This window comes from Otolemur garnettii, unplaced genomic scaffold (assembly GCF_000181295.1).
Source record: "Otolemur garnettii isolate 467f Iridium unplaced genomic scaffold, OtoGar3 scaffold00001, whole genome shotgun sequence".
Classification (NCBI taxonomy): Eukaryota; Metazoa; Chordata; class Mammalia; order Primates; family Galagidae; genus Otolemur; species Otolemur garnettii.
Window position 1 is genome coordinate 47,416,881 of NW_003852396.1, and position 21,038 is coordinate 47,437,918.

At 39.5% G+C, this 21,038-nt stretch overlaps 1 pseudogene; it reads left to right on the forward strand.

Moving 5' to 3' along the window:
• Positions 1-6,649: 6,649 nt before the first annotated feature.
• On the forward strand, positions 6,650-7,422 carry LOC100944023 (annotated as a pseudogene).
• Positions 7,423-21,038: the final 13,616 nt, after the last annotated feature.

Consider the following 21,038-nt stretch of genomic DNA (forward strand, 5'->3'; position numbering starts at 1 on the left):
GAATTTATTGGAAGGCTGTAGGTGGCTTGCGAATGGAGCTCCAGAAGTTTGCCTGGTGAGGAACATCTCCACAGTCACATCAAGGTGCCACTACAAGGACATAGGTGCACCTAAACCTTTTTGCTTTCTTCCCGCCACTGAACAGTTGAAGTCCTGGGAGAGTGAGAGTCCGGTTGACTGAGTTCCTGTTGTGGCCTCATCCCACAGGCTAGAAGGGCACACCCTAATTGATAGTTCTGTCAAGACTTCACCTAAGACTTCGTGCAAAAGGAAATTCAGAGGCTGTTACTCAAAGAGCAGTTCCAAAGGAGCTAATGTGCACCACACCTGGCACTCAGAAGGTTGTAAAGCTCATTCATCATTGTCATTGCCATCAACACAGCGAATGCTTGTTGATCTAATAACTACTTACAACTGTTCAAAACATCTTATTCATATTAACTCAAACTCATACTTTACAGCTATGAGGCAGGTACTGAAGTAGGTCCTGAAGCACAGAGAAGGAAGGTAGTAATTAATGTCTCAATTTTGCTTTTATAAGCTCATTTATACCTCTTTTCTAATTTGTTCCTCACAACAACCCATAAAGACAGGCATATTTATAGGTGGAGAAAGCAAGAACATGTACGCTTCAGTCACACACTTAGTAACTGGTAGAGTCCTTAAATTCATACATTCACCTATTTATTTGCTCCCCCATTTATGCATCTGCTAGCACATGGCTATCAGGGACCAGGCATTGGGCTAGGTTCTGGGATCTCCACTGGTGAACAAGCTACAGTTCCTGAAGTTCACCAGTCCAGGACAGCGGCAAGATGAAAAACTGAAGCATGCACATAAGACCAGAAGAAAACTAAAGGCCTCATAATGAGGAGTTTAGATTTCATCTTGAGGGCAACCACAGAGGGGTTTTAAGCTTAGGACTTGTACATTATGAGGGCAACTCTGACTGCTCCCATAAAGCATGGACTGGGAGGGGGGTAAGAATGAGGAGGGCTTTAAGAATGATGGGAGGGTGACAACCTGGGGGTTTATGCCATGATTTGGGTGAAAAGCGATGGTTGCCTGAGTTAGGAGGACTGCACTGCAGCTGGAAGGAAGTGAACAGAGCTTAGAGGTAAGAAGTGGAACTCACAGGATTTGCTGATTGGATGAGGGTGGATGGGGTGGCAGAACTTTAGGATAAGGTCAAGCTTTTTGATTTGGGCGACTGGGTAAGGAGTGGTGCTGTCCATTTTGGGTAAGATTAACAGAGGAGCTATTAGGTGGGATGATATGCCCATATAGATAGGTGGAGTTTAAGTTCCAATGGGACAGGGATATGGAGAGATGAAGGAGTTTGCTGGACTTTTGCCTTCAGATCCCAGGATCTTTCCACACTGCCTTGATAGTTTAGAATCTCCATCTGCAAAGACTGTCAGAAACGCAGAGACTTTCAGGTCAAACTCTAAAGATCCCCAGCTTCATCTTTCTCACATGCAGGTGAGAAAACAGAAGAGAAGTGGTTTCTGGGAGGCACAAAGCAAGTGAATGGCTGAGTAAAGCCGGAGTTCGGGGTTTCCCTTTCCCTGCCATCCCCCAGTATTCCCGCCCAGAGGGGGCAAACCAGAAACCTGGGGCTCACTACGGACTACCCTTGGGTTCTGTTTGGCTGGCAATGAGTTCCGAGGAGTTGCCATCATTTAAAAAATTGAGACATTTCAAGTAAAAATCTTTATTTTAAAAAAATAATGGAAGACCTGACAACTTTAGGCTCACATCATTACTCGACAGTGACTAAATGGAGCTGGAGAGCAGTTGTCTCCTTGAGACAGGGCGTGGCCAGACTGCACAGTCCTTGCCGTTATCCCCTTTCCTGAGGGCACGTGTTATTTGTCATTTCTCGATGTTTGCTATTTTTTAAAATTTCAATATATTTAGGGGGTACAAATGGATGAATTTTATAGTGGTGAAATATGGGCTGTTAGTGTATCCGCCACTTGAATAGTGTACATGGCAACTTGTCATCACTCGTCTCCCAGTGAGTCTCCAATATCCTTTATGCTATTCTGTCTGAACATACATACCCACAGCTTAGTTCCACTTATGAGGAAACTTGTTTTTCCATTCCTGAGTTACTTCACTTATGATAATGGCCTCCATGCCCTTCCAGGGTGCTGTAAAAGATGTTATTTCAATTTTTCATGGCTGGGTAGTATTCCATGGTATGTGGAACAACATTTTCTTTATCCACTCATCAGGTAGTGGGCACTTAGGTTGATTTCATATGTTTTTAATTGTGAATTGTGCCGTGGTAAATATATGCGTGCAGGTGTCCTGATACAATAACTTCTTTTCCTTTGGGTAGATACTCAGTAGTGGGATTGCTGGATTGAATGGTAGATCTCCTTTAATTCTTTGAGAAATCTCCGTACTGTTTTCCATAGATGTTGCACTAATTTACATCCCAACCAACAGTGTGTAAGTTTTCTCTTTTCACACATCCACATCAACATCTATTGTTTATTTTACTTTTTAATAATGGTCTTTCTGACAGGAGTAAGGTGGTATCTCATTGTGGTTTTAATTTGCATGAATCATGGTGTTGAGCATTTTTTCCATGTATTTGTTGGCCATTTGTTTCTCTTTCTTGAAAAATGTCCATTCATGTCATTTGTCAATTTTTATTGTTTTTTTCTTGATGATTTGTTTGAGTTCCTTGTAGATTGTGGATATTAGTTCTTTGTTGTATGTAGACTTTGTGGATATTTTTTCCCATTCTGTGTTTTTAAAAATCTACTTTGTTGATCATTCCTTTTGCTGTACAAAAGCTTTTCAATTTAATTAAGTCACTTTTTTTTTTTTTTTTGCAGTTTTTGGCTGGGGCTGGGTTTGAACCCGCCACCTCTGGTATATGGGGCAGGTGCCCTACCCCTTTGAGCCACAGGTGCCATCCACATTCCATTTATTTATTTGTTTATTTTTGTAGTTGCTTTTGGGGTCTTAATCACATATTACTTACCTAAGCCAATGTTGAGAATAGTTTTTCTTAGGTTTTCTTCTAGAATCTTAGGGCTTCAGGTCTTACAATTAAGTCTTTAATCCATCTTGAGTTAATTTTTGTATGTAGTGAAAGACAGAGATCCAGGCTCATTCTTCAGCATGTGGCTAGCCAATTTTCCCAGTACCATTTATAGAACAAAGTGCTTTTTCCCAAGTGTATGTTTTTATCTGCTTTCTTGAAGACAGTTGGTTACAGGTATATGGTTTATTTCTGGGTCCTCTATTTTGCTCCTTCCATCTCTGTGTCTACTTTTCTACTGGTACCATGCTGTTTTGGTTACTATAGCCTTGTACTATAGTTTGAAGTCAGGTAATAGGATGCCTCCAGCCTTGTTCTTTTTGCTTAGGATTGCTTTGCCTACTTGGGCTCTTTTTAGATTCCATATGACATTTAGGATTGTTTTTGCTAATTCTGTGGAAAATGCCATGGTTATTTTGATAGGAATTGCATTGAAGGCGTGGATTACTTTGATAGTATGGACATTTTAACAATGTTGATTCTTTCTATCCATGAGCATGGGATGTTTTTCTGTTTGTTTGCATCATCTATAATTTCTTTTTATCAGTGTTTTGTAGTTTTGCTTGTAGAGATCTTTCACTTCTTTGGTTAAGTATATTTTTAGGTATTTTATTTTATTTCTTTTGCAGCTTATAAATGGGATTGAGTTCTTGATTTGATTCTCAGCTGGAGAAGGGGTAGGCGAGAGACCTTAGGGAATTATATTATTTTTCTCAAAAGGAAAAGCCATACATTTCCTGTAAGATATCTAAAATATCTCTTATCTGACCCCAGCTTGCTTCATTTCCCTGGCCTCTGTAAGGATTTGAGTTATGACCATGTCTCTTTATTCCAGAACCACACATTCCTCCTTTGCAAAGTGAGATGTTTGAATACCATGATTCTAAGGATCTTCCTTGTTCCGGCTTCCAAGGCCCTCCAATCTGCTCTTCAGAAATGAATTGTGTTATTGACAAAGCTTAATTATGCTGCAGATTATTCACCCTAGACTCTTTTGTTCCTAAATTGTGATTTATCTAAGCCCTTGGAAGAAAATGGCTTTTGTTTTGGGAGTTTGTCCTTCATTTTTTCTTTTTTTTTTTTGAATAAAATGAACACTTCAAACAATACAGCATGGTTGCAGTTGCTAGGAAGTCAGAGACGCAACAGATACTACCGGGGGGACAAGGCCATTAGCAAACTCTTATTTTCTCCTTCCCTTCTACTTTTCCTCTTTCCCTCTCTGCCTCCTTTCTTCTCTCTCTTTCTCATCTTTTCTCTTTTGAGCAAAGATATCATAATCAGAACCTCTTCTACAAAGACAAATCTTAGTCACAAATAGAGTTTACCTTGTTCTGAATCCAAAGGGTTATTTCTAAAGACAACTTCCAAAAAGCCAAATAATTAAATAGTCAGTGAAATAACCTCCCAGGTTTTAATCTAGGCTCTGCAACTATATAGTCATTTGACTTTGGGTAACTATAATAATTTATTTTTCTATGGGTTTCAGTTTCCCCATGTCTAAACAAGAACAGTGGAGGAATACTGGATTGCTTTTGAAGTTCCTCCTAGCCCTACCATTTACCAGGAGGCTGCCAAGATTCAGAGAGCGAAGGAACACCAGCAGATACCTTCCTTATAACTCCAGTTTCAGGTGATCAGACCCTGGGACTCCTTCACCTCAAAGCTATAATATTCAGCTTTAGGTCTTTGGCTTTCTCTCCACTGAACTTTTCTGACTATCTAATAGTGGCAAGGGAGGGATTTCTCTCCATCTTTCTTAATAGATGAAATGTCCTCCAAATATCTACTTTGCATGGTAATCTTCCTTTTTAACATTGTTCCTTTGTTGTAGATAGGTCAGTGACAGGACCTAAATGTCTCTGATTATTTATTCTGCAAGTCCCAAACATCATCCCTCAGATTCTGCAGGTCCCAAGCACCAGAAATGAAAAGTGACAATTTAAGGAACAAGTCTGCCCTCTTGTGACCAATATAAGAATTGCAGACCATCTCTGCCACTAACGATCATACTGAATTTAAATCCTACTTCTGTCTAATAGGTAGGATAAAGCGACCAGATTTTAACATTGGTAAAGCAGGACACCATTGACGGGGTGGGGGAGGGGGAAGGGGCTATTGGCTGAACTGTTTATGGTTAGGGACCCTCTAGAGAGGTGGGGGGCTACTTGTTTGTTCCAGACAGTTTGGCTCCTTCTGAGCTAATTGGCCTTGCCTAGAAGTGAGGGAGGGAGCCAGTATCCTTCTGGTACTGATTCCACTGGGGCGACCTTGCCCAGGAGGGGAGTAGGGAGTTTACATTAGCCTTTTCATTCCCAAATGGAGTTACATTAACCTTTTTTAGCAGCCGAAAACCATATATTCCCTTCCCATTCTCCAGCTCTTCCCTAGCTTGTTGTGCATTCTTTCCAAAAATCGGGACTTTTTAAAAACACCATGGGATGTGGGATAAATTGTTAAAAATCAGGACTGTCCCGTCAAAAGCAGGATGTCTGGTCACCTTAAAGTAGGATAAAAAATGGACATAAATATCCTATGACGTGAAATACAGTCTACAAGTGGTCATGTGATTGTGTCTAAAGCTTGTATTTTCTCTTTAAGATATTATTTTTGTTCATTTGGCATGCTACCCCTCTGCACCTCAGTTTTTGACTTAGCAGTTTGGGTAAAGGATATACTGAGTTCAACACTGCCTTCCTTTCATTATACCTGTCTTTCAGTGAAACAATGAGTGGGTTATTTCAGGTGGTAGTAAGCTCTCAGTGGATGGAGATGTAGAAGCAGATGGTCCATGACTCCTTGAGAATTCTAGAAAATGAAAGGGTAATATTAGATTCACTTACTCAAATGAGCAAATATTTATTGAGTGCCCACTATGTTCTAAAAGCTTTCCTAAGTGGTGGAGTATACTATTATAAACAAAACAAAGTCCTGGTTTAAGGAGTTTATATTTTATTGGGGAAAACCACCTCAGAAAATTTTTTTAAATGGGATTTTAAGATTTGTCAATTGCAAATAATGAATATATAATGATGTTATATATTCTTGCAAGTTTGGAAAGAATATATAACAATGATTTTGGACAGGGGCCGAAGGCCCTAAGATTTGATCATCCCACTGAAAACAATTGAAGTCTGAGTACATCACCCTGACAGGCAGCAGCCCTACCACTGGGAGCTTTTCTGGGTCCTGAAAGTCGACTCCCAAGGAGGCTAGTTCCACGTCTTTATTCTCCAAGGTACAACTGGTCATGGTATAGCCTTCAGGAGACATCAGAGCTGTATATAGTCATAGAACACCAGAGCCAGAAGGCATTTTAGAGATGATCTCTTCTAAGATACTTATTTTAGAGGAGTAACTGAGACACAGACAGAAGTGCCTTGCCAGAGATCACAATCAATAGTCCTGAGCAAATTGGAATGAAAAATTGAATTTGTATATATTGATAAGGAGAATAAACATATTACAAACAAGTGTAAATAGTGTGATTTCAATTTTGATTAAAATCATATGTGAGGTTCTCTGGTCCTCTCATTCAACAGACAACTGTATCTTCTTATGCAGTGCCAGCTGCATCCCCGAGGCACCATGGTGAAAGTGAAGGCTGGAGTAAATGGCTTTGGCCGTATTGGGAAGGAGGGATGTTTTTAACTCTGACAAAGTGTATATTGTCATCAGCAATGACTCCTTTATTGACCTTGACTACATGATCTACATGTTTCAGTATGACTCCACCCATGGCAAGTTCTATGGCACAGTCAAGTGTGAGAACAGGAAGCCTGTCATCAATGGACAGCCCATAACCATCTTCCAGGAGTGAGATCCCACCAAGATCAAATGAGGGAAGTGGATATTGATTACATTGTGGAGTCTACGGGCATCTTCACTACCATAGAGGAGGCTGGAGCTCACCTAGCAGGAGGTGACAAAAGGGTCATCATCTCTGCCACTTCTGCTGATGCCCCATGTTTGTGATGGGTGTGGACCATGAGAAGTACAAAAGCAACCTCACCATTTTCAGCAAAACCTCCTGCACCAAGGTCATCCTGGCCAAGGGCATCTATGGCAACTTTGGCATCGTGGAGGGACTCATGACCACAGTCCATGCTGTCACTGCCACTCAGAAGACTGTGGATGGCCCCTCTGGGAAGATGTGGTGTGATGGCTGTGGGGCTCCCCAGAACTTCATCCCTGCCTCAACTGGTGCAGCCAAGGCTGTGGACAATGCCATCCTTGAACTGAAAGAGAAGCTCATTGGCATGGCCTTCCATGTCCCCACTGCCATTGTGTTGGTCATGAGAGTAACCTGCCATCTGGGGAAGCCTGCCAAATACAATGAGATCAAGAAGGTGGTGAAGTAGGTGTTGAAGGGCCTACTCAATGGCATCCTGAGTTACACTGAGCATCTGATTGTCTCCTCTGACTTCAACGGTGACACTCACTCTTCTACCTTTGATGCTGGAACTGGCATCACCCTCAGTGACCACTTTGTCAGACTCATTGCCTAGGATAACAGTAAATTTGGCTACAGCTACAGGGTGATGGACCTTGTGACCCAGATATTCTCCAAGGGATAAGAGTCTGGTCCACTGGCCCCAGCCAGAGCACAAGAGGAAGAGAGAGGTCCTCAGCTGCTGGGGTGTCTCTGCCTACACAGTTCCCCACTTCACTGAGAATTTCTTCTTTACCCAGTTTCCACACCAGACTTCCTGAAGAACTAGAAGGACCTAGGGAGCCCCAGCTTGTCATGTACCATCAATAAAGTTCCCTGTACTCGGCCAAACAAAAATAATGTGTGATTATCTTTTGGAGGTGAGATTGCAAGTATTTTAAATTTTCTTTTGTATACGTTGATATATTAAAAATATTCTAAAGTGAGAATGGATAATTGTCAAATAAAAATAGATGCTATTTAGCTGGGCACAGTGGCTCACGTCTGTAATCCCAGCACTGTAGGAGGCTGAGGAGGGTGATCGCTTGAACTCAGGAGATCGCAACTTGCCTGAGTCTTTTTATGAGACCATGACTCATAAAAAACAAAAAACCAAAAAAAAAAAAAAAAAAAAAAAAGCCAGCCAGGCACTTGGTAAGTGCCTTGGCCAGTGCCTGTAATCCCAACGGCTTTTAGAGGCTAAGGCAGCAAGATGCCCACAGCCTGAGCCTGAGGTTGCAGTGAGCTATGATGCCATTGCACTCTGCTCAGGGCATAGGGTGGGACTCTGTCTCAACAACAACAACAACAAAATGCTATTGAAAAGAACTTGTATTTTCAAAGATTCAAAGGAAATAAACTGAAACCCAACAGCAGTAGTGCCATGCAGACATGTGCACATGCACACATGTGTCACATTTTCTTTATCTAATCATTGGTCCATGGGCATTTTGTTTTCTTATCTTTGTGATTGTGAATTGTGCTGTGATAAACACTCAAGTGCATGTATTTTTGTGATATAATGACCTTTTCCCCTTTGGGTAGATACCCAGTAGTTAAAGTGCTGGATTGAATAATAGATCTACTTTACTTCTTTCAGAGATCTCCATTCTTCAGTTTTTCATAGAGGTTGTATCTAATTTATATTCCAACCAATAGTGTGTAAGTGTTACATTTTCACTGTGTCCACCCTAATATCTGTTCTTCTTTGACTTTTTAATATTGGCCATACTGACTGGAGTGAGATGGCATCTCATTGTGTTTTTAATTTTCATTTCTCTGATAATTAGAGATATTAAGCATTTTTTATACATTTATTTATACATTTGTATAATGTAAATGTATTTATACCTTTGTTGGCCAAATGTATAATTTCTTTAAAAGAAATGCCTGTTCATGTCATTTGTCCACCTTTTAGTGGGGTTGTTTTTCCTTACTGATCTGTTTGAGTTTCTTGTAGATTCGGATGTTAGTCCTTTGTCAGTTGCATTCTGTCATTTTGTAGGTTGTCTGTTGATTATTTCTTTTGTAGTGCAAAAGCTTTTTACTTTAATCAAGTCTCATTTGTTTGCTTTTGTTGAGTTTGGTTTTTAGGTCTTAGTCATAAACCCTTTACCTAGGCCAACATCCAGAAGAATTTTTCTTAGGTTTTCTTCTGGAGTTTTTATGGCTCCAAGTCTTACATTTAAGCCTTTAATCCATCTTGAGTTAATTAATTTTTGTATATTGTGAGAGAGAGGCATCCAGTTTCATTCTTCTGCATGCAGCCATTCCCTCCTAGTACCACTTATTGAATCGAGTATCTGTCCCCTAATGTATGTGTATTTGTCTGCTTTGACAGATCAGTTGGTTATAGGTGTATGGCTTTATTTCGGGGCTCTCTATTCTATTCCATGTTTACTTTTATACCAGTATCATTTTGTTTTGGTTACCATAGCTTTATATTATAATTTGAAACCAGGTAATATGATGCTTTCAGATTTGTTCTTTTTGCTTAGGATTGCTTTGGCTATTCAGGCTCTTTTTTGATGCAATATGAATTTCAGAATTTTTAAAATAATTATGTGAAAAATAACATTGGCTTTTTTTTTTTTTTTTTGAGAAGAAGTCTCACTCTGTCGCCCTGGTTAGAGTGCTGTGCCATCATCATAGCTCAGAGCAACCTCAAACTCTTGGGCTCAAGTGATCCTCTTCAAACTCTTGGACTCAAGTGATCCTGTTGCCTCACTCTCCCGATTAGCTGAGACTATAGGTGCCTTGCCAGGATGCCTGGCTAGTTTTTTCTATTTTTGAAAAAATGCTTTAGGTAAGCACCACCGTGCCTGGTTAATTTTCCCATTATTAGTAGAGATATGGTCTCACTCATGCTTAGGCTGATTGTGAACTCTTGAACTCAAGCAATCCTCCTGCCTTGGCCTACGGAATGCTAGGATTATAGGCATGAGATCTTTAGCCCAGCCAGCCAGCCCTTTATTTCTTTATCTTACCTAATTTTTCTAGTTAGGACTTCTAATAGTGCATTGAATGAAAGTGGGCACCTTATTTTCTTCCAGTTCTTAGTGGGAATGATTTAAACTTTCCCCCATTCAGTATAAAGTTAGCTGTGGGTTTTTCATATATGGCTTTTATAATTTTGAGGTATGTTCTTCTTTTCCTAGTTTATTGAATAATTTTTCTGTATCTATTAATATTATCATATTGTTTTTGTTTTTAAGTCATTGATATTTTGAATGGTGAATTACATATATTGACTGGCCTATTTTGAACCATCCTGCATTACTGGGATAAAACTCACTAGGTCATGGTGTATTATTTTTGTGATGTGCTGGTAAATGTGATTTGCTAGTATGTTGTTGAGGATTTTTGCATCTATGTGTGTTTGGGATATTGGTCTATAGTTTTCTTTTGTGTATGTATGTGTCCTTTCCTGGCTTTGGTATTGGGATGATACTTGTTTTAAAGAATGAATTAGGGAAAATTGTTTCCTTCTCAATATTATGGAACAGTTTCAGTAGGATACGTACCAGTTTGTCTTTTTCTGTCTCGTAGAATTTGACTGTGAATCCATTTAGCTCTGGGAATATTTTTCATTATTGATTAGATCTCATTACTCATTACTGGCCTTTTCGTATTTCTGTTTCTTTCTGATTTAAGCTTAGGAGATTGTTTTCAGGAAGTTGTCTATTTCTTCTATATTTACTAGTTCGTGAGAGTACAGATGTTCACAGTAGTCTTGGATGATCTGTTGTATTTCTGCTTTATCAGTTGTAACACCTTTTCCACTTCTGATTAAGCTCATTTGATTTCTTTTTTTTTTTCCTTTTTCTTGGTTATTCTAGGCATTGGTATATCATTTTTGCTTATCTTTTCAAAGAATCAACTTTTCATTTCATTGATCCTTTGTATTTTCTTTGTTTGAATTTAATTTAGTTCTGTTCAGATTTTGTTATTTCTTTTCTTCTGCTAGCTTTGGGTTTGTGTGTTCTTGTTTTTTTCTAATTCCTTGGGTGTGATGTTATAGTGTCAGTTTCCAGTCTTTCTGTCTTTTGATGTAAGCATTTAGCACAATGAACTTCCCTTCTAGAACTGATTTTTCTGTATCTCATGGATTTTGATTATCATTCATTTCTAAAAGTTTTTAAATTTCCATCTCGATTTCATTGTTGACCCAAAGATCACTCAGGAGCATGTTGTTTATTTTCCTTGTATTTATACAGTTTTGAGAGTTTCTCTTAGAATTGATTTCTAGTTTCATTCCACTGTGCTTCTGAGTGGATACTTGCTATGATTACAATTTTCAAAAGTTTATTGAAGCTTATATTGTGGCATAACATGTGGTTTATCCTGGAAAATATTTTATATGTTGATGAGAAAAATGAAGATTTAAACTTGTTGGGTAGAATTTTTTATAAATGTCTGTTAAGTACATTTATTCTATAGTCCAGTTTAAGTACAGTCTTTCTTTATTGATTTTCTGCCTCAGTGATCTATCTTGTTTTGCCAGTGTACTTTTTAAGTCTCTCACTATTATGGTATTGCTGTCATTTTCTTTTTTTTTTTTTTTGTCATTTTCTTAGGTGTATTTCTATTGATTACAAAATCTGCTTATTCTGGTATTATGTGCACATATATTTAGGGTTGGTATATCTTCTTGTTGAATTGATCCCTTTATCATTATATAATGACCTGTGCATTTTTTTGCTGTTGTTTATTTAAAGTTTGTTTTATGTAAGTTAGCTACTCCTGATCATTTTTGGCTTCCTTTTTTTGTAATAGTTTTTTTCACTCCTTTACCTTGAATCTATAAGTCTTATAGATTCACTTCGTGTAAGTGAATTTCTTCATGGCTGCAGATATGATATTTGGATTTTGTTTTTTTATCCATTCCATTATTGCATATCTTTTAAGTTGGTGGATTTAGCATATTTACATTCAATGTTAATATTGATATGGGAGGTACTGTTCCTATCATAATGTTTATTGTTACCTGGTCACTTTGTATTTTTAATTGCATTCCTAATTCATAAGCCCTGTTACTTTTTATCCTTTTGTTTGCTTTTATAGTTGTATCAACCTTTTAAAAACTCCTTTGACCATGTCTTATGGGGCTGTTCTCCTGGTGATACATTTCCTTAACATTTGCTTGTCTAGAAATGACTTAATTTCTCCTTCATTTATGAAACCAAGTTTGGCAGACTATAAAATTATTGGTTAACAGTTATTTTGTTTAAGAAGATTAAAACTAGTACCCCAATTCCTTCTGGCCTGTAGAGTTTCTGCTGAAGTGTTCTTTCAGTGTGATAGAACTTTCTTTATAAGTGATGGACTGTTTTTGTCTTGGGGCTCTTAGGATTCTATTCTTCATGTTGACTTCAGATGGTCTGATGACTATGTGCTTGGTGAAGTTCTTTCAGTGAGTCTTTCAGGAGTTTATTGAGCTTCTTGTATATGTATATCTACTAATAAATCTTTAGCAAGACTAGGGAAGTTTTGCTCAATTATTTACTCAAAGAGCTTTTCTAATTTTTTTGCTTTTTCTTCTTTTACCTCAAGAATACCAGTTATTCTTAGGTTGGACATTTTACATAATCCTATATTTCTTGAATACTTTTTCATTTATTTTTTCTTTTTATTTTTATCACAGTTAATTTGAAAGATATTTATCTCTTCAGTAAATTTTTCATTTATATCCTGAATATTTTTTTGTTTTCTTTGTGTTGGTTTTCAAGTTTCTTTTGGCTATCATGGGCTTCTGTACAGTATGTATTTTGAATTTTTTGTGTTACTATTTTCGATTTGGTTAGGCTCTATTGCTGGACAGTGCCTGTGAGCCTTTGAGGGAAGTGTCATTATAGTGGTTTTTCATACTGCCGGTATTCTTATGCTGATACCTTCTCATTTGGAGAAGTTGCTACCTTTTTTAAAGTTGCTACCTTTTTTTTTTTTTTTATTTGTGAATTTATGATTGTTTGGAAGAGGCCGTTTTTCCCTCCTAGGGGTGTGACTAAGGTATTTTTGGTAGGGGCCTTTGACTTTGCTTATAGGTGCTCTGTATGAACTCTTTTGTTACAGATAGCCTTTGTGTGGTGATTTTCTCAGATGCTAGTTATTTGTAGGTTGTAGTGGTAGTGTCCTAGGAGTCTGAGTTGGTTCCCTGCATCCTGCCAAAAAAGGGACATGAAGGTCTCTAGAAGATTATTTTTCTTCAGTGTTGTTGGCTTGTCAGCCTGTATGAGATTGGGAAATGCAGTTCACCCTCTAGGCCAGGAGATGGTGCAAGCAGGTAAGATGCAGCTGAGCAATGTACAATTCCCCCGCCCCCATGTTGCAATGGGCTTTACAAGTTGATATCCCAGTTAGCAGGTAGTATTTGCAGGAGAGAGCCGGCTGTGATGGTGTTTGTGATAGATGTGCTTGGCCTCAGTTTATCAGGAGCCGTATCAGATGTCCCAGATATTGGTCAGGGCCTTGGAATTCCCATAGGTCCCTGACCTATGTTTCACTACCACTGAGGCAGATGGGAGGGGCAAAGCTGGGCAAGGATGTGTCCAGGCTCCCTAAGTCATTCCTGAGGGAGGAGTCAGGGAGCGGTTCCCAGGCTGCTGTAGAAAGTTCCCAGAGAGGGCAGTAGGCACAGCTACCACACCAAAGATCCCAGGATGGGGGTGGTTTGGGGAGGGGTAGTCCAGAATTCACAGCTTAGTAGGTGGTAGGGGGACCTGCTCTGCTCTCACATGCCTGCCTCAGTAGATCTCCTTCTATATCTGACCACAGGCAATAGGTGAAACCAGCTAAGCCATTGCCATGCAGTACGCCTTCAGATCATGAATCTGCCTCAGACTGTGAGCCTCCCTGCTATAGACAGAAACCCCAATTCTCAAGCCATATCCTTTCTTGCCTGTTCCTTTGGAAGGAAGGATGCCACACTTCTGGGCTACAGCATGAAGAGGAGAAGGAACACTAAGAAAAGGGTTTCAAGGGGGATGGGAGGAAAGCCTGGCCTGTGGAATCAGGAAGTCTGGAGGGCCCAGTAAGAATGTTAGATATGAGGTAACCTAAGTAACCAATGACCAATAGAAAGAGGCAATAATTAATGACCAATAGAAAAGGGCAATAACGCCTGGAGGCACAGGGAGGGCAATGAAAGACTTGCCACTGATTTCACATGGAGAGAAAGAGAGTACCTTTGTGTCTTCCTCTGTCTCACCATCTCTCCATGATGAGAGGGACCTATTTCCAACTCTCTTTGGAAGTGCTCTAAACTTTCTTTGTTCTTCCTAAATAAATATTCTCTTTGTTACGCTGAAACGTGTGCAGGTTACTTTTGTTTTCTGTTCACACTTCATGTGTTACTCTAGTTTTATTTTCAGTTTCCATTATTTTTGCTCTCAATTACCACTGTGCCTAGGTTGAACTAGCCGCCATTACAAAATAGCATGGGCTAGGAGGCTTAACAGAAATGTACTTTGTCACACTGTGGAGCCTAGAAGGCCACAATAAGGTATCAACTGATTTGATTTCTTATGAGGGCTCTCTTTCCGACTTGTAAAAAACTACCTTCATGTTGTGTACTCAAAGGGCCTTTCCTCAGTGTTTGTATGTGTCATGGTTAGGGGCAGAATATGTATTATTTTTGTAACTGTTTGTTAGTTTAAAATTAACTCAGAATAGAAAGTTACAAATTAACTGAAAGGTCAGTTTGTGGAATAGACTACCTTCATGGATATTGAAGTCTTCCCATGAGGATAAGGGGTATGCTGGAGAGAATTTTGTAAACCAGGAACATGGGCCAAAATATAATGTAAAAAGCATTCATGCACCCACTACTAAAATCAGGTCTATATTAAAATTTTATTATTTTTGCTTCAAATCTCTCTTTAAAAATGAATACATAAAATTTTACAGGTTAAGTGTACAATTAAAGACTTAAATCTTCCTATGTCCTTTCATTGAGCTTCTAAAGATAATATGCATTATTCCCTAATATGTGTAACAGTATTAAAAAACAGCAGTATTAATTTAAATATCAAGACACTATAAATTAAAAAGACACTATAGATACCACATTTCAAAAGAGCTGGAAATATGACATAAAGAAATTAAAAAGGCTTGTGATCACTGGTTATAAACTCACAATTTATCATTGATACCAAGGCTATGAAAAAGTTTATAGTTGAATTTTTATGGAAGAATAAAATACTAAATTAAATTTAAAGATGGACCATTTTCCCTGCTGCCAGTTTTTTCCTTTCATAAGCAAAGTGTCTATACCAGAGAAATGGGTGCATTCTGCTGCTTCTCTCTTCTCCTTGACCCTGTCCCTCCCATTTCTTTTAGTCCCACCTCCCCATTGTTTTCAATCTGTGTATTCCAATCCTGGAGCACAGAACATATCTGTAGGAGGAAGGTCAGGAGATCACTCTAGGGTCAGGGCTGACTCCAACTTACTTTGCAAAACTTGTATGAGCCCCTTCAGTTATACTTGACTTCTTATCACTTCAAAGCCACAACAGACATTGCTTATTTTCAGAGAACTCCAGTTTTGTAATCCTTGTTAAGAGGCATTTTGCAACCATGACCAATACATTAGATAGCACAAAGGATGAAACTCATTCACATATCACCATTTCCTAAAGGACACTGTGCTCCTGTTAACAATGCCATGATAAATGATCTAACATTTCCATCTGTCCAGACCATATTTGCCTTTCCTTGATAATTCAAAATTTATATAACTATAAAAAGTGGCAGAGGGTACATGCTTAGTGAATTTGAGAGTCTTCAGTTCAATATCAAATATTTCACGAAGCATCACCTGATCTATTTACATCAACATACATTCTTACTAGAGAGATATTCTCCCTCTTTGTTCTCCAACTCTGTCTTTGCATCCTGGAAGGATTCAGAACAAGTGGACTCATGTGATAGGCATGTGTAAGGAGATCTATTCCTCTACACTCTACTGAATCTTTTAGAGAGTAGCAACCAGATCCCATCTATATTTATAGCCACTATTAATGTCTGGACAATGTTGGTGTCCAATATATACCATACAATCATTCCAAGGAGCATCAGAGCAATATCTTCAAAACCCAGTTACCTGCCACATAGGGAGAGGAGTATGTGCTTATTGTGGGTATAGTCACTGTGCAGAGATATAAACTTCTTAAGTTCCTTGAATCACAACTAGAGCTATCTTTAGTCCATGTCCATGGTAAAGTCAAAATTTACCACCATATTCTGAAAACAGATAGTGAGGTTATACAATGCCATTTTTGCTCAACTATCTGTTTGAGTTGCTGAGAATGGGCATGTGACCTGTGATACCCATGTCATCAGATTGAGAATCCAGGTTCACCGATCCAGGTCTAGTGTTCTTCTTAATAAATCCCTTATAGGTTCTGCCTGCCAACATATCCCAGGATTTCTGGATGCTGACTTGGGCTTGGTTGTGGGTGAGGACTTCCTTTGCTGGAATATGGCATAGTGAGAGTAGGTGGTGGCACAATTCCAGTGGCCTAAGCATCTGCAAGAACTCTCTTTGAAGAATGTTTTTAAGAATTGTGCATTGATATCACAGTAATCTCTAGACTCAGGACTTTTATAAGAATCAGTATAATTTTCTTGTGATTTTACCAGTTGTAGAACTTCTGCTGAGGTTGTTGTCTACCATGAGGAGCCACCTGGTGAACCTTTTCTTATTTCTTGGAACCATACTGTCATGCTTCACCTGGGTGTTTATGCGTGAGAATGTCTCTTCAGGATGGAAACAAGGCAAGTTAGAATTTTTAGATGACTCCTCGAGCACCCTGGAGTCACAGACCCAACTCTATGATAGCACGTTCCACATTGTAGGCCAGTCTTTCCTGTACTAGGCTTCTTTTTACAGATGTGAGCTCTGTGAAGGTGGTAATGTTGTCTTTTACTCTCCAGGATCTGGTATGTGGGTTGGAATGTAAGATGCTCAATAAGCTGAAGAATGAGTGAATGACATGGACATGAAAATCTCCCTTAAAGATATATTCACAACTGCAATTGGATATAGTCATTTCAAAGGTTTGTTACTTGGCCATTATAAAAAATGACACATTTGTAATATATATTTCAGGTTTGCTTAGAATTCATTCATTCACTCCTTTAAGTAGAATTCACTGAATAGGATTCTACTCTGTCTTGCAGAAAGCCTATTGATTAAGCATTTTCTTGATTTTCAGTTTGGATTTATTTAAGTGGAGATCTTAGTGTCAAATGTATAGCACTGTGCCTGAGGATATTTTTATATTTTGTTTATTTTTTAAAATCTCATATGCTTGGGATTTTTACACCTAATTCAATAACAATCACTTTGAATTTGCTTTTATTTCCCCTTTAATCATTAACCACAGTTTTCATTGAAACCACAAGGCTCCTTTTATACTCATGATTCAGGTTGTATTTTGACCAATTAGGTAATTACATTGTCAAGTATAACTGGCAAAAACAGGATGAGAAATACAACCAAATTTTCTTTGTGAAGTTGATGACTTGGTGCTTTTGTGCCCAGGTGTACTAGAGAGTCAGTGATGGCCGTTAGAGCTCAGCATTTACTGGGCATCATTCAAAATGTTTTGTAGATGGAATGGACAGGATTAGATATACAGATAGAATCTATTAACCAGAGATTTATTTAAAAAGTATTTACTTTTACAGTGTATTAGCACAGTACCTGTTTAAGTAGCTTGGAATGATTTTGAGTCCATGTAGTCATGGATGACAGCTCTCCAAAGGTGCCTTGAGGGACTTTCAAATCCTTTCTCTCTTCCTGGTAGATGCTCCTGATATTCTGTGTGCTCCTCTGCACCATGCGGCTGAAAGGAAAATCCATCACTGGCCTTGAAAAGAGGCAGCTCCGGGGCAGACTCTGGCTTCATCTCCATTTTTCCCAGTGGCAGTGAGCACCCCTGTAATGAAAGGGAGAAGCCTTCTGTCAGAGTGACACCCCCCCCCCACAACACTGACTGTTCTCTTGAGTGGGAGGGGCCTGCAAGAGCTACAGAGAAAATTGGTCTCTCAGCCATTCTTTCCCAGCTGGAAAACTCTGTGCTTTTCAGGTGGGTACTGCTTCAGAATTAGTTGCTGAGCATCTTGTAAATTCCAATCCTTGTCCCATGCACTAGGGATTCAAAGATACGTTCTCTGTTCTTAAATACCTTTGTGTGGTGGAGGAGGGATAGAGGGAGACAAATCATTGAGGTACAATGTCCTAAGTAGTTACAGAGGAAGGTTTTGGCCCAAGTGAGTTCTGTTTGGGCTTCAGGGGCTGAGTCTAAGCCTCCACAAGCTCTAAGTTTTCCCATAGGCACCATGGAAAGTAATGTCCCTGACATCAAAATAACTAGTTCCCAGGTGAAATTTCTCTACAGGGCTCCTCATGATGGAGAAAATCTCAGCCAAAGCTGTACAACTGATGGTATCACAGACTCACCAAGCTGACTCTTATAATGACCCTTAGTCTGACTGATGACATCACATAATGAAGGCCAGCTAGGCAAAGATCAGAGACTCTGAGTCACCAGGTAGAGAATGTATCACATAACTTTCTTTTGTTGGTGTGAGTTCCATGCTCCTGGCTGGGATAGTTGGATCCATGCTCCACTGGTGTCTCTGGGAACTCAAGACATAAGTAACAATTGTATGATTTCTGACTGTTAGGACCAATCTGCAATGTGTGAGTTATTGTCCCCATTTTATAGATGAGGCAAACCCAGGTTCACAGGGAATGAATAACCAGCTGAAAGGTGAGATGTTCTCAAACCTGGAGTCAAACTTAGTTTCCACTGACTCTAATCCCTGGTCTGGGCTCTCTCTATTGAAACATAGGTTCTCTATAGAGATGGGGATATTTTATGATGGAGATACCTCTATTCCATGAGCTAGTGCTATGGACCCAAGCATTACACTGTCCTGGGACAGAAATTTTTTCCCAGGTGCAGAAATTTCTAAAGACATAGAGGTGATTGTGACAGCCCCCCTTCCCCATGACTAAGAGTGGACTGTTCATTGATAAGAAAGCAGATTGTGCATGTGGAATGTGAGAGGAATGTAACCTGTTGCTAGGACAGGTATGAAGAAATTTGGGTCTTGCAGGATGGAAAAGGCTTAGTGTGTAAGCCACTGAGTACAGGAGCACCTTTCATATCTCCAGTACCTAGCTCTGTGTGCAGTGCACTGTGTTTGCAATAAATACTTATTTAATGAATGAATGTGTGAACGAGGAGCCTAATGGTAGAAGCACATTTGAGTTAAATGTAAAATAAAAGTGACATACAATTAAAGGTGTTAAAACACACATATATAATGAACTGAAGAAAATTTCACTCATCAGAATTCTTTTTTTGGAAAGGCATTTATGTGTTAGGAAGAATTAATTATGTGTGCCCAGGTGTCTGAAGTTGACCCCAGATGTCCCTTTTAAGACAGGACTCAGTGTGGCTTTGCTGAGCACCTGGAAACACTTTGGTCCGCAGTGTGTGTGTGGGGGTGTGGGTCTGAACTGAATTGCTCAGCAGTACGGAGGAGGAAGGAGTCAGTGAGGGTGAAGTCTGAGTGCCACTAAAGGAGGGATTTGAAGTATGAAAACATCAGAGGAGAGTTACTAAGTGGTGTGCTGGGCATGTACAATATAAATCTCCTGTATTCACTCTCCCAGGAGATGTTAGGTAGAGTGTCCTTTATTGATGAAAGTTTTTGGGTTAGCAGTCTGTAAGGGAATGTGGAAAAAGTGCAGGCCCTGGATTGTAAAGAAAGATTCTCATGCAGAATTCAACTGACTAGAGACGACTAGCTGAATAATGCAGCTGGTTGAGAGTTTGTTAGGTTTTGTCTCTTTTAATCCTTTCTCAATCCTATTAAGAATTAGTGTTGTTCTCATTATCACAGGGGATAAAATTAGGTAAAAGATGTGCTATTTGTCCTTGGCTTCATACAATGTGGCTTTGAACTCAGCAGGGCTGTCTCAGTGCCCACCTTTTTGACCAGCTTGTTGGACTCACCAACACTGTGTGTTCATTATATATATCGAGGGGGGGGGGGAAATGAGAATAGTAATTCCCAAGTTAAATCTTGATTAGCTGTCCGCACTGTGGGTTGAAAAAACAAATATCACCTAAGCAATCTCCAGATAGAGAACGAGAAGCCCCATCAAATAGGAAACAAAGCAGGTGAGGTGAAGCTAATCAGGAGCAGACACCAGAATTCAGGAGACCTTTCCTGCCTCACAATGGCAGCCTTTGCTCTGACATCTAGAGGACTCAGGGGTGGGAGAAATTCAAGTGGGAAGGAGACGCATCCTTCTGCGCAGGTGCAGAGAGACACCTGGACTGAATGCATTCATCATGAGCTCTCTTAGAGAACCGATCTCCCACAGCTTTGGTCAACCAGAAAAGGAAATGGGAGGACAATCAGAACCTCTGTCACCCCCACTCAGGGTGCTTCACAATTTTCACTTTTATATGTAAAGTGGGATACATTTGTCTTCTTCATCAAACATAAAGCTCCTTGAGGAATAAACCATGCCTCTTTTTTCCCCACTATTGTATCACTAACATTTAGCATTCACTCCTTAAATCCTATCTATTGTAATATCCTCATTTAACATAGGAAGCAGCTGATGCATAAACGGTAAAGGATTTTCCTGAGGTCATGCCACGAAGAGCAGAATCAGTGCCAGTCAGTCCTGATCTCCTGGCCTCCTCACTGTTCCCTGCCCCACCTTTTGGTATTCCTGAGGAGCTTCCAAAAAATCTTCACATGAGCACAGAATCTGAGAGATGATCACACTGGTAGTTTCTTCCAATCTCCATTCTCCTCTTCTGTCATGTAACAATTCTGAGAGTTTAAAGAAGCAAAAGGGCCTCCATCCCAGTCTTCTCTGATGCTGGGTGACACCATGTAACTAGGTGCTGGCCAGTGGGAGGTGAGAGGAAGTGATAGATCCAAGTTCTGGCGTTTGTGGTTATTAGAAGAGGGATGGCCTCCCCTCCCCTTCTTTCTCCTCCATCATTCTAG